This window comes from Antechinus flavipes, chromosome 6 (assembly GCF_016432865.1).
Source record: "Antechinus flavipes isolate AdamAnt ecotype Samford, QLD, Australia chromosome 6, AdamAnt_v2, whole genome shotgun sequence".
In the NCBI taxonomy this organism is placed as follows: Eukaryota; Metazoa; Chordata; class Mammalia; order Dasyuromorphia; family Dasyuridae; genus Antechinus; species Antechinus flavipes.
The window spans coordinates 251,229,180-251,242,911 of record NC_067403.1 but is presented as its reverse complement, the minus strand read 5'-3'; positions in this window follow the sequence as shown (position 1 = coordinate 251,242,911).

The following is a 13,732-nucleotide window of genomic DNA, read 5'->3' as shown; positions in this document are numbered from 1 at the left end:
CATTGTAAACATTTGGAATCAGTTCCAGAAGGGCGATGTCAATATTCGTAAAAGACAAATCTAAATCTCTGAAGGAAAGACCTTTTGAACATAAAAGATCGAACATTTCTACATCACCTTTTTTGGAAAATCTACATTTAAAGATACTCTCCCAGAAAGATTTTAGGAAAATGTCCTCAGGGTTCACACTTGAATTCAGGCTTCTTACAAAATCTGTAAAACCAGGAATCTCCTTCTGGGTATGAGAAAATAGTATTGTACCATGAAAAGTGGGAAACTGGTCTAAATCTGTATCAATGGAAAAATCCCAAGAAGATGTGGTAATCAACAACTTTCCATAAGGTTTATAAAACATCAATACACTGGAAAGTTCATGAAGGGAATCAGTATCTCCATAGATGAAAATCACATTTGATGATGATGAAATAATCCTAGAAGTTAGGTCAAAAGTTTCTCTGTCTCTAAAGTTTTTGGGCACTGTTTCCTTAAAAGTCACACACAAATTATTCCTGACCATTTCTTCCTTCAGATCCTTGAAGAATATTTCCCCTTTTGGGTTATCAGAAACAAGCAGTCCTATCCATGTCCAGTCAAAATGCAGCATCAATTGAATAAATGCCAGGTGAAGAGCACATTGCTCTTTCCCCATCTGATATAAAAAAGGGTACTGGACTTTATCATTCAATAGAAGATCAAATGAACCACAGCTAATCTAAATGAAACAGAAAGAAGACAATGAGTTCCTTCACTGTAGGAATTTGGCCTTCATATTTGTATAATAAACAGCTATTAATAAGTTTCACAGAGCAGATGATTTGCTTGTAAATTTTAATTTATAGTTTTAGATCACAAAATTATGGTGTTATGGAATGGAAAAGTTGGAAGGAAAATCTGAAACTGTGCCCATCCAAGAATCCTTTTTCCAATGTCTCTATCAAGTACTTTCTAAGTTTCTGTGTGAAACATTACAAGGAGGAAAAATTCTCCAAAAAGGTCTTTACCCCTTTTAGATAACTTGACTGAAAGACAGAATATTTTTTGATTAACTTTTTGGCTAAATCAGTATCTTTGGAACATTGTCTTTTTGTTCCTATTTCTTTTCTGGAAATTCAAGTGGAACATTTTTTGTCCCCTGCATGAAGCTGTTAATTTAATAGTGAAGCATAGTTACATGTCTTCTCTAAGTCATCTTCTCTTCCAGTTCAAATATCAACAATTATATTCCTGAGATTTTCTATAGCATACATTTGCCTCCTCTTATAATTATAGGGAGAATTTTATTTCTCTGAAAACAAAACATGTGCCTGAGAACTTGTTCTAGGAGCAAAAGTTCTCTATATCAAAATTGATAAGGAATAGGAAATGGAGAACTCCTCATAGTGAAATCTACTGCCAAAATTGGAATTCCACATTACTGTTACCTATTAATAAGAATTCTGTAAGAATTCTTTGTACTTCTTAGTAAAAACTGAGATAAGCAATGGTTCACTCCATATTCAATGAGTACTATAATCTCTGATCTCTAAACACAACAGAAAATGCACTTGTATGAGATCTTCAATCATGCAATTTGTCCAGGAGGCAGGAAAAGTTTCATAGGCACTATGTCTTGGTTATACAAATCAGCTCCAGTTTTCTAAGAATGTCATAAAACTCTGATTTTAAATAGTTCTCCATTAGTCCATTCATCGAGGGTATTTGGAATATTCCCTCTAAAATGTAATCTTCTCTATGGGGGGTTTTCTTGGGATCTCTGGAAGCAGCCTTCATTTTCGTTCAGTCATCACCACAAGTTCAGCTGGTGTTTAAAGTCTAAATCCTTTATTGTCTCTTTTCAAGTCTTGTTTCCTTTCCTGTGGCCTGGTTAGCTTTCTGATACTCCAGGCCCTTTATTGTCTCCTTCCTGGGGCTGGGTAGCTTTCTGGAGAGCCTTTCATTCTCACATTGGTTCCGAGAGCTTGAACTCCCTCTTCCCTTCTCTGGCTTCTGAGTCTCCCTGACTCAATCCTGGCTGAGGCTCCTAGCTTATATATGCTTGTTGGAATCCTTACTAACTGCTAACTAATTAGAGTTGATCTAATCTTACAAGATGTTCTGGGCAGAACCTGAAACAAGGTACTAAGTAGAACTAATTAATACAAGGCTTGTGTTCACACCTTTACTCATTGGAGTTCAATGAGTTCACACCTCCCTTGAAGCTCGTTGGGCCAGAGAGCACTATGGGAGAAAACCCATAATCCCTCTCTCTGGAAGGAGCATAAATAGGCCAATGGGCCAGTCGAAGAAGTTCTTCAGAGTGAAGAAGCTACAAGTCGGGATTTCAGCAGAATTACGCCAGAAGCCCTCTCTTCAAGGCAAGACAGATTCAACTTGGTACTGGCTCTGGAGGCTGAAGAAAGCAGAGGCAGAAGCAAAGGACAAAGCGGCAAGAGCTCTTGGAACCAAGCAGAGAGATAGGCCTCTAAGCTAACCGGGCTATATTGGAGATAATAAAAGATCTGAACTTTTATCACCTGGCTGCGTTTTGAGAAGAAAAAGCTCACCACATTTTGGCGCCCGAACAGGGACCGACAAAATCCTGATTCCAGGGAAGGCACCCAGAGAGAACCTTTATAATATTTTAAAGAAGAACAAGAACCCAACATTTGAACTCCAACATTTTGGCGCCCAACGTGGGGCTAACAGACCCCCCCCCCCCCTCAGTGGATTTCAGTGAAAAGCTCTGATCCTGATTCAAGTGGAAAAGCCTCTGATCCTGACCCAGTGGAAAAGACTCTTCAACCCAGAAATTAGGGTGAGTGTAACAAAGAAATTTTGTTAAAAGAGTTAAAGTAGAATTTCAGCTAAGATGGGACAGATATTTAGAAAACAGCCTGTTTCTGTTCAAGGAAAATGTTTAGAGAGCATTGTCAAAATTATGGAAAGCCAAGGTTTAATTATAAGTTTACAGCAAATCACTGAATTTTTACAAACTGTAAAGGACATATGTCCTTGTTTCTCTCTTGATAAGGAATTAGATCTAAATGAATGGAAATTGGTTGGAGAGGATCTTTGTCAATTCTATGATAAAAATGGGCCTAACTCAATAATTAATACATATAATGTAATACAATTGGCTATAAGAAGTTATTTAAGTGATAGAATGATGAAAAGGAAAGTACAGGAGGAAGAAGTGCCAACTTTACTAGGTGAAAAGGAGGACGAATCAGATGAGAATGGGGTTAATTACAATTCTCAGTATGATACTTCACAGCAGGAGGAATTAGGTGATTCCACATCTCATGACCCTCCCCCCGCAATTAACCCTTCATGGGTGGAACAAGGGGGAGGGAGAGAGACAGAAACACAGTCAGCTTCTCCTGTAAAGCAGAATTTGACAAGATTAGAAAAAGCATTAATTAAAGCAAAAAATGAAGGAGAAGATATATCTGATTTTATAAATGCATATCCTGTGATTGAAGAGCTCAACTCCTCAGGTCAAAAAGAGAGAAAATACACTCCTTTTAATTTGGGAAAAATTAAAGATTTGAAAAAGGGTTGCACTCTTTATGGGGCTACATCATCTTATGTGAAGATGTTACTAGATAATTTGTATTATGAAATCCTAACCCCGAATGACTGGAAATCCATAGTGAAAACTTGTCTAGAACCGGGACAAAATTTATTGTGGCTTTCAGAGTTTCATGAATTATGTAGGGTTCAAGCCCAACGCAATAGGCAAACAGGAGCTATTGTACAAGTTGCTTTTGACCAACTAGCTGGTGAAGGTCAGTATGCAGAGAGTTCAGAACAAATTTATTATCCCATAACAGTGTATGAGCAAATTTCTAAGGCTGCAATAAAAGCTTGGAATTCTCTCCCTGGACAGAAAGATGGAAATAATGCTTTCACAAAAATAGAGCAAGGTCCCAATGAAACTTTTGCAGATTTTGTGGGACGTTTACAAACAGCTGTAATAAGAACCATTGGAGACAATGCAGCAGCAGAAATAATGACTAAACATTTGGCTAAGGAAAATGCCAATGAGGTTTGCAAAAGAATTATATGGGGGCTAGACAAAGATGCTCCTTTAGAGAAAATCATAAGACGCTGTGCCACAGTGGGCACAAATGCTTATTATGCTCAGACTATGATGAACATGGAAAGACAAGGTCCTTCTTGGCAGAGGAATTCTAGAGAAACTCGTCGATGTTTTCAGTGCGGAAAAATTGGACATTTGAGAGCTCAATGTAGAAATGGAGATAGAGTGAGAAGACAGGGTGAGAGAAAACCCAACACCCCATGTTCAAAATGTAACCGAGGCTTTCATTGGGCCTCTAAATGTATATTGACCCCGAGGAATGAGAGGCAAGGCCCAGCTCCAAAGTATCAATCAAAGGACAGGTGGGGCATGATAGCAGCTGAGGTTACACCCAGAGAGACTTTAGAAATTCAGGACTCTGATGTCATCAACCAACAGAAAAGCAATCAGGATTACAGTTTGGAAGAATACAGGCCTTTTAAGACAACAAGGCAATATCCAGTGCAAACAGCTCCAATGTAACTGCTTGGGGAAGAGGATCTGCTTACATTTCCACAGATGGAGAAAGAATCAGATGGCTGACTATGAGACTGTTAAAAGAACTTTTTAAAATCTCAGGAATCATTGGATTTCCTAACACAAGATGAAACTGTTTTAGTTCTTGAAAAACCAGCGAGAATCATTGGATTCCTTAAGATGAAAAATTGTTGATGAGACCTTTTGCAGTACTTCAGAGCTTACAAGAATTATTAAATTCCTGGCACATGAACTAATGGACAATGGATTGCTTATGGACTATTTCTAGGACTTATGGACATGTGTAAATTTTCAGGTTGATTTATGTTGTTACATTACTAATAGCCTGTGTTATATTGCTATGTGCTTATGTAAATTATGTATAATGCCTCCCATATTGATGGATTTATGTATACCATGTATATCTGTTACAAAGTTCTGGCCCATATTGATGGATTTATGTGTGCCCCCTCAGAAACCCCCTATGTTTTAAAACAAAAGAAAGGGGGAGATGTTGGAATCCTTACTAACTGCTAACTAATTAGAGTTGATCTAATCTTACAAGAAGATGTTCTGGGCAGAACCTGAAACAAGGTACTAAGTAGAACTAATTAATACAAGGCTTGTGTTCACACCTTTACTCATTGGAGTTCAATGAGTTCACACCTCTCTTGAAGCTTGTTGGGCCAGAGAGCACTATGGGAGAAAACCCATAATCCCTCTCTCTGGAAGGAGCATAAATAGGCCAATGGGCCAGTCGAAGAAGTTCTTCAGAGTGAAGAAGCTACAAGTCGGGATTTCAGCAAAATTACGCCAGAAGCCCTCTCTTCAAGGCAAGACAGATTCAACTTGGTACTGGCTCTGGAGGCTGAAGAAAGCAGAGGCAGAAGCAAAGGACAAAGCAGCAAGAGCTCTTGGAACCAAGCAGAGAGATAGGCCTCTAAGCTAACCGGGCTGTATTGGAGATAATAAAAGATCTGAACTTTTATCACCTGGCTGCATTTTGAGAAGAAAAAGCTCACCACATATGCTCTTTTATCAAAGGTTTGAATCTTGTAGAATTATAGTAAGTACTAAGTACATATACTGAACTAGAGAATTGTTAAGCATCATGCTAAATTAGATAATTATTGTCTCTATCAATTCCACTGACTTAGCACCTTCTTTCAAGTTCTGACCCATAATATCTCCTGCTTTCTTTTGCTTTAGAACATAGGTGGTCATGACCCTCCCTGACTTCTCAAGGAGGTGAGAACCCCCAAAAAGAAGGCAAACCTGCCTTTCTTGACTGCTCAAAAATGGGTGAAAACACCAAAAAAACGAGGTGATAATGCCCTCCCTGGCATCTCAGGAAGGGAGATAAAAACACCAAAGGAAATGGGAAATCAAATCAGATTAGCAGGTTTTTGAAGGGACTCACTCTTAAAATAGGTATACATAAATCCATCGATATGGGAGGTATTACACATAATTACATAAATTGCATAAGCACTTAGTAAAACAGTCTAGTAGTGATGTAACAAATAACATGAATCAACATGAGGAATTATACATCTTTATAAGTCCTAGAAATAGTCCAAAAGGAATCTATTGTCCATTAATTCATATGCCAGGAATCCAATAATTCCTGCAAGTTTCAAAGTCCTGCAATAGTCTTATCTTCTGTTAGGGAATCCAATGATTCCTGCAGATTTTGTTGTTAAGTCTTCTCCTTTGTTTTGAGGTTTTTCTCTTTTTTTGTCTCTCTCCAGGTGCTCGTTGGCACCCATCTGATTCCTTCTCCATCTGTATTAATAGAAACAAACCCTTTCTCCCAAGCAGTTAACCTATCTAGTCCATTCTATATACTACTTTCTAAATCTCTTCTCATCATCTGGCAATTACATTGGAGCTGCTCATTATATTGGACCTGCTCTCACTGAATACTGCCCTTCTTTTCAGTTAAAAAGCCTGCATTCTCCACAATTATAATCCCTTTCTGTCATCTGATTGCTTTTTGGCTGATAGATCATTTAATTCCTTTCTGCCACATGATTGTTTGTAGACTGATTGATCACACCAGAAGCCTGAACTTCTAAAGGTGTAACATTAGCTGCCATCATGCCCCACCTGAATTTTGTAAGATATCTTGGAGCTGGACCTTGCCTCTCATTTCCCTGGGTCAATCTACATTCTGAGGTCCCGGGGAAGGCTTTGTGGCATTTTGGACATAGGGTTTTAGGTCTTCTCTCACCCTGTCCTCTCTATCGCTTTGCCTTCTTAGGGCTCTGAGATATCCTATTTTTCCACATTGAAAACATCAATGACTTTCTCTAGAAGTCCCTTGCCAGGAGGGTCTCTGTCTTCCCATGTTCATCATACTCTGGGTATAATAAGCACTTGTGCCCACTGTGGCACACCATCTTCTGATCTCCTCTAAAGAGCATCTTTGTATAGTCCCAATATAATTCTTCTACAAATCTCATTAGCATTTTCCTTAGCCAGTTGTCTGATCATAATTCTTATAGCTGCATTTTCTCTAATGGTTCTTGTGATAGCTGTTTGCAAATGTCCGACAAAATCAGCAAAGTGTTCATTGGGACCTTGCTCTATTTCCGGGACAGTTTCCTCTTGATCTTTCCCTGGGAAGGTAACCAAGCTTTTATAGTATCAGTGACAATTTGTTCATATGCTCCTAGGGGGTATTTAATCTGTGCTGAATTCTCTGCATACTGACCTTCACCTGCTAGTTGGTCAAAGGTGATTTGTACATTAACTCCAGTTTGCTTATTGAGTTGGGCTTGAATCCTACATAATTTGTGATACTCTGAAAGCCACAACAAGTTTTGTCCAGGTTTTATACATGTCCTTGATATGGATTTCCAATGACTGGGTGTTAAAATTTCATATGTCAAACTCTCTAGTAACATCTTAACATAAGATGATGTAGCCCCATAAAGAGTGCAACCCTTTTTCAAATGTTTAATTTTTTCAGATCAAAAGGAATGCATCTTCTCCTTTGTTGACCTGAAGAATCAAGCTCTCCAATCACAGGGTATGCATTTATTAAATCAGATACATCCTGTCCTTCATTTTTTGCCTTAACTAGGGCTTTTTGTAATCTTGTCACAGACTGCTTCATAGGTGGTTCTGATTGTGTTACTGCCTCTCCCCCTCCTCCTTCTACCTCCACCCATGAAGGATTAATTGAGGGAAGTGGGTCAGGGGATGGGGGATGCCCTAATGGCTTCTGCTGTGAAGTACTACACTCAGAATTGTACTTAACTAATTTCTTATCTGATTCTTCATCCTTTTCAGATAGTTTATTTGGATCCTCCCCCTCCTGCTCTTTCTTCTTTTTCCTTATTCTATAACTCATATAATTTCCTAAAACCAGTTGTATTAAATTATATGTATAAAGTATTTCTTTGGAAACTGAATCAGGTAAATTTTCATTGTAGAATTGACATAGTTGCTCTCCTACTAATTTCCACTCATCTAGATCCAATTCTTTTTCCTTAGAGAACCAAGGAGTTGTATACTGTAAAGTTTCTAAAAGTTCAATGATCTGCTCCCAATTTACAATCAAACCTTGATTTTTTATCGGTCTGACCAAGCTTTTGACACATTTTCCTTGAAGAGGAAAACAATGCAGTTTTCTAAACATCTGTCCCATTAGTTGAAATACTACTTTAGCCGTTAACAAAGTTTCCTTGTCTATTTGTGTACTCATTCAAATTTCTGGGTCACAGAAGAAAGTTTTTGGCCCCACGTTCTGGCACCAAAATGTAATATTTTCCCTAAAATGTAATATTCTCTGTTGAGGTTTTCTTGTGGTCTCTAATGGGAGCCTTCGTTTCACTTCAGTAGTCACCACACCAGTACAGCCAGGGATTAAAATCCACATGCTTTATTCTCTCTTTCCAAATCTTGTCTCCTTTCCTGTGGCATGATTGGTTTTCTTATAGTCCAGATTCTTTATTATCTCCTTGTTAGGTCTGGGTAGCTTTCTGGAGAGTCTTTAAGTCTGGCTTGGTTCTGAGAGCTTGAACTCCCACCTTCCTTTTCCGGCTTCTCTGTCTTCTGAATCTCCCTGACTCAATCCTGGCTGAGGCTCCTAGCTTATATATGCTCTCTTATTGAAGGTGTGAATCTTGGAGAACTATAGTAAATACTAAGTACATGTACTGAACAAGAGAACTGTTAAGCACCATTCTAAGTTAGATAATTATATAGAGAATTGACTCTAATTTATAAGAAATCAAACCATTCTCCAATTGATAAATTGTCAAAGGATATGAACAGACAATTCTCAGATGAAGAAATTGAAACTATTTATAGACATATGAAAATATGCTCCAAATCATTATTAATCAGAGAAATGCAAATTAAGACAACTCTGAGATACCACTACACACCTGTCAGATTGGCTAGAATGACAGTGAAAGATAATGCAGAATGTTGGAGGGGATGTGGGAAAACAGGGACACTGATACATTGTTGGTGGAATTGTGAACACATCCAGCCATTCTGGAAAGCAATTTGGAACTATGCTCAAAAAGTTATCAAACTGTGCATACCCTTTGATCCAGCAGTGTTTCTATTGGGCTTATACCCCAAAGAGATACTAAAGAAGGGAAAGGGACCTATATGGGCCAAAATGTTTGTGGCAGCCCTGTTTGTAGTGGCTAGAAGCTGGAAAATGAATGGATGCCCATCAATTGGAGAACGGTTGAGTAAATTGTGGTATATTACCGTTATGGAATATTATTGTTCTGTAAGGAATGACCAGAAGGATGAATACAGAGAGGACTGGTGAGACTTACATGAACTGATGCTAAGTGAAATGAGCAGAACCAGGAGATCATTATACACCTCAACAACGATATTGTTTGAGGATGGATTCTGATGGAAGTGGATCTCTTCGATAAGGAGAGCTAATTCAGGTTAAATTGATTAAGGATGGACAGAAGCAGCTACACCCAAAGAAAAAACACTGGGAAATGAATGTAAATTACTTGCATTTTTGTTTTTCTTCCCGGGTTATTTATACCTTCTGAATCCAATTCTCCCTGTGCAACAAGAAAACTGTTCGGTTCTGGACACATATATTGTATCTAAGATATACTGTAACCTATCCAACATGTAAAGGACTGCTTGCCATCTGGAGGAGGGGGTAGAGGGGAGGGGAAAAATCGGAACAGAAGTGAGTGCAAGGGATAATGCTGTAAAAAATTACCCTGGCATGGGTTCTGTCAATAAAAAGTTATAATTAAAAAAAAGTGAAGTATATCTATATTCTGACAGTACTATCTGTCTCAAAGTAAAATAAAAATATAAAAAGAAAAAAAATAAATTAGATAATTATAGTCTCTACCAATTCCACTGACAGCACCGGCTTTCAAGTTCTGGCTCATAACACATATCCCCATCCAGATTCCCAAACTCTTGGCTTTTTGAGATGAAACCCTTCAGGCCAAGTGTTTCAGAAAATATTGTCTTTATTTTTGTACCAGATAGTGGAGGCAAGATGGAGGTGTAAAGAAGTTGCTCAAGCTCTATCAGTTTCCTCAAAATAAAGAAGCTGCTCAAGCTCTCTCAGTTTCCTCAAAAACCAAAAAAAAAAAAAAAAAAAAAAAAGCATCTGAACAGAATCCGATGGAATGAAATCACTTTCCAGATGAAAATGGACTAAAAAAACTTCAAGAAAGGTCAGTCTCACTAGGGTGAAAGAGGCGTTCAGTCTAGGTTAGATAGACTGTGGGAAAGCCAGTGAGAGGAGCTTAATCACAGCAAATCAGCAATTAATACCCTCAGTTATGACACAATAGAGGAGCAAATCAGTAGAGCAACTTCCAGTTCCAGCTCAAAAGACAAACCCTGGGAAACCAGACTCTTTCCTGAATAGAGCAGGCAATGCTAACCTTGCAAACAATTTTCAGATGTCAAAATTAAAGCCATTTATAATTATATGAAAAATGCCCTAAATCACTATTGATTAGAGAATTGAAAATTAGAAAAGTTCTACAGTACCATCTCACACCTCTCAGATTGGCTAAGGTGACAGGAAAAGATAATGATAAGTGTTGCAGGGGAAGTGGGAAAACTGGGTTATTTATGCTTTAGTAGTGGAGTTGTAAACTTATCCAACTATGCTGGAGAGTAATCTGTACTATGCCCAATGGACTATATAACATTGCATGTCCTTTGACCCAGCAGTACCATTACTGGGTCTATATGAAAAAATTATAATGGAGGGAAAAGGGCCTACATCTGCAAAAAAATGTTTGCAGCAGTTCTTTTTGTGGTAACAAAGAATTGAAAAAAGAGTGCATTCCCATCACCTGGGGAATGGCTGAATAAACTTTGGTACAGGAAGGTAATGGAATATTATTGTCCTATAAAAAGGATGATGAAAAAGCTGACTATAGAAAGACCTGGAAAGATTTACATGAACTGATGCTGAGCAAAACAAGCAGAACAAGGAATATGTTGTTCACAATAAGAGCAAGAATGTGTGAAGATCATTTATGAAACACTTGGTTCTCAGCACTTCAGAAATCCAAAGCAATTCCAATATGTTATGGGCCAGAACTCTGAACTTGAAAAAAGGATTCTTACAAGGTGCTAAATCGGTGGAATTGATAAAGACAATGGTTATCTAGGTTTAGCATGGTGCTTAATAGTTCTTTAATTCAGTACATGTACTTAGTCCACAAGATTCACATCTATGATAATGGAGTATATAACTGCCAGCAAGGACTGGACCAACTTCAACTCCATCTCATGTTGGCTGGCCTGGCCTCCTGCATTTCTTTCACTGAGTCCAGCTCCTGTCTGAAGGCCATCTAGAAAAATAGTGGAGCCCCTAGTGAAGAAGACAATAAATACTTTTGGACTTTAATACCGGACTATTCTTGTAGTGATTACTCTGCTGAAAGGAAGACTGCCCAAAGACCTCCAGAAAACTATATCAGCAGCATTACACCAATAGACTTGGACATAAAATCCTATCTGCATCCAGAAAAAAAATCTAAGGAAACTAAATGTAAACCAATACTTGCTATGTTCACTTCTTTTTTCTGTTTTTAAATCTTTCCCATTGTTTTCCCCTTTTGCTCTGATTTTTTTCTCCAAACATGATTCAGAAATAATGTGTTTTAAAAACAAATAAACTAAAAAAAAAGAGAGATGTTATATTGCCAAATTCCAACATGCTTCATACCATAAAGTGGGAAGATAGGACAACAGTACTTTTCCATCCTATAGTATATAATATAATAAGTTTGGATGCGTATTAAAATGTATAAAATATGACACACATTCATGGCAATTTTTTTCATTCAGTAGAGAAATTATGAAAAGGCTTTTTCTTATACCCCCAGTGAGAAAGCAAATACATTTTTAAATAAATTATCTATGGTTCTCACTATAATATGCTTGGTGAGTATCCTCTCATTGCTTAAAGAAATGTAAATTAAACTAACCATGAAATACTAACATAAAGGTATTAAAGTGGCTGAAAGGAGAGAAGGAATAAAAGACAAACGTAAGAGAGGGGATGTAGAAAATAGGGATACTAAGGCTTTTGGTGGAATTGTGAACTAATTCAACCAGTTTGAAGAGCAATTTAAATTACACCAAAAATAGTACAAAGCTATCTTTACCGTTTGGTATATTAACACCTATATTAACTATAGAAAGACCTGGAAAGATTTACCTGAACTGATGCTGAGCAAAACAAGCAGAACAAGGAATACATTGTTCAAAATAACAGCAAGAATGTGTGAAGATCATTTATGAAACGCTTGGTTCTCAGCACTTCAGAAATCCAAAGCAATCCCAATATGTTATAGGCCCTACAATCACTATTAGGTATATTTCCCAAGGAATTCCCTGATTGGAACATCTCAGTAAACAGAGAATTGGATGCTCTTTATTAGTACATACTGATGAAGACAAGTAGTAGTGCTTCATGCTTTTAGGGAAAATACAGAAATAAATTTCAAAATGGAAAGGAAGAGAGACCTCTCCATGGGAATTTTTGGAAGTGAGAAAAAAGAAATCTTTTCTTCTATCTAAAATCTTCAGAGTTCTATACAAGTATAAAAAGGTGAATTACAAGGATAGTCATCTTTAGATTTTTCCTTGGCTCAAAATCATCAGGCCATGACCTCACCTAGCATGCAGAATGATTTCCCAAATGGAAAGGACCATCTCCTCCTTTTTTTGTATCACATTTTTTCAGAACATGTTGGAGGACTTCTTAATAATTGGTTATTGACTTATTGATACTACATCATAACAGTTTATAAAGAATTTGCTGCTTTAAATATAAAGATGACATTGAAAATGAGTGACTGTATTGGTTTCTCTTACCTGTGGAACTTTATACAGTTCGAGAATGGTGGCCATGGCCATGGAAAGTGTAGCTGACGTCCCTCCAATGACAGCCACAGAATTGGACTGTTTGTCACAGCTATAATTGGGGATAATGGGACCTCTCCCTGATAGCCATATTAAGGAGCTCTCCACAGCTAGTTTCTCCAGATGGAAGTTATTGAGTAACTGATATCCCAAAGTTATGTTGGGCAACAAATAGGGGTTCTTGTTGATCTCATCAACAGCATACTGAAGAGCAAGGAAATTGTGATATTGTTTGAACATTGCCCTAAAGTGAGAGGGAAAATTGAAAAAAAAAAATAAGAAAAACTCTATATTCAAAGAAACAGCAAATTTTCATAGTAGGAAGAGTGTCAGATATGGAGTCAGAAATTCCTATCCTAAATCCTGCCCCCAAAATTGATTAAAATTGTGGTCCTGAGCACATCATTTCACCACCATGAGTGTCAGTGTCCACAATTGTAATATGACAGACTTGAACTATATCCTGTAAGATTCTTTCAAGACCACACACATTAAGACACAAACACATTCACACACACACATACACACACTAACACACAAATGATGGATATACTTTAGACATTAGAATATGTCTCATTTTGAAAAAAGGATTCTGACTGACTGACTGATTATCTTCAAGAAAAATAGAAAGGACTTCTGTTTCTCAAATTGCAATGAAGAGATTACCATGCAAAACATGTTACCTAAGAATACATGATTTTATTGGTAATATATCTGCTAGATGCCTTATAATGATTTTTAAAATTATATACTGGATCGTAAGTGGAACACATATATTTCAAAAGATTT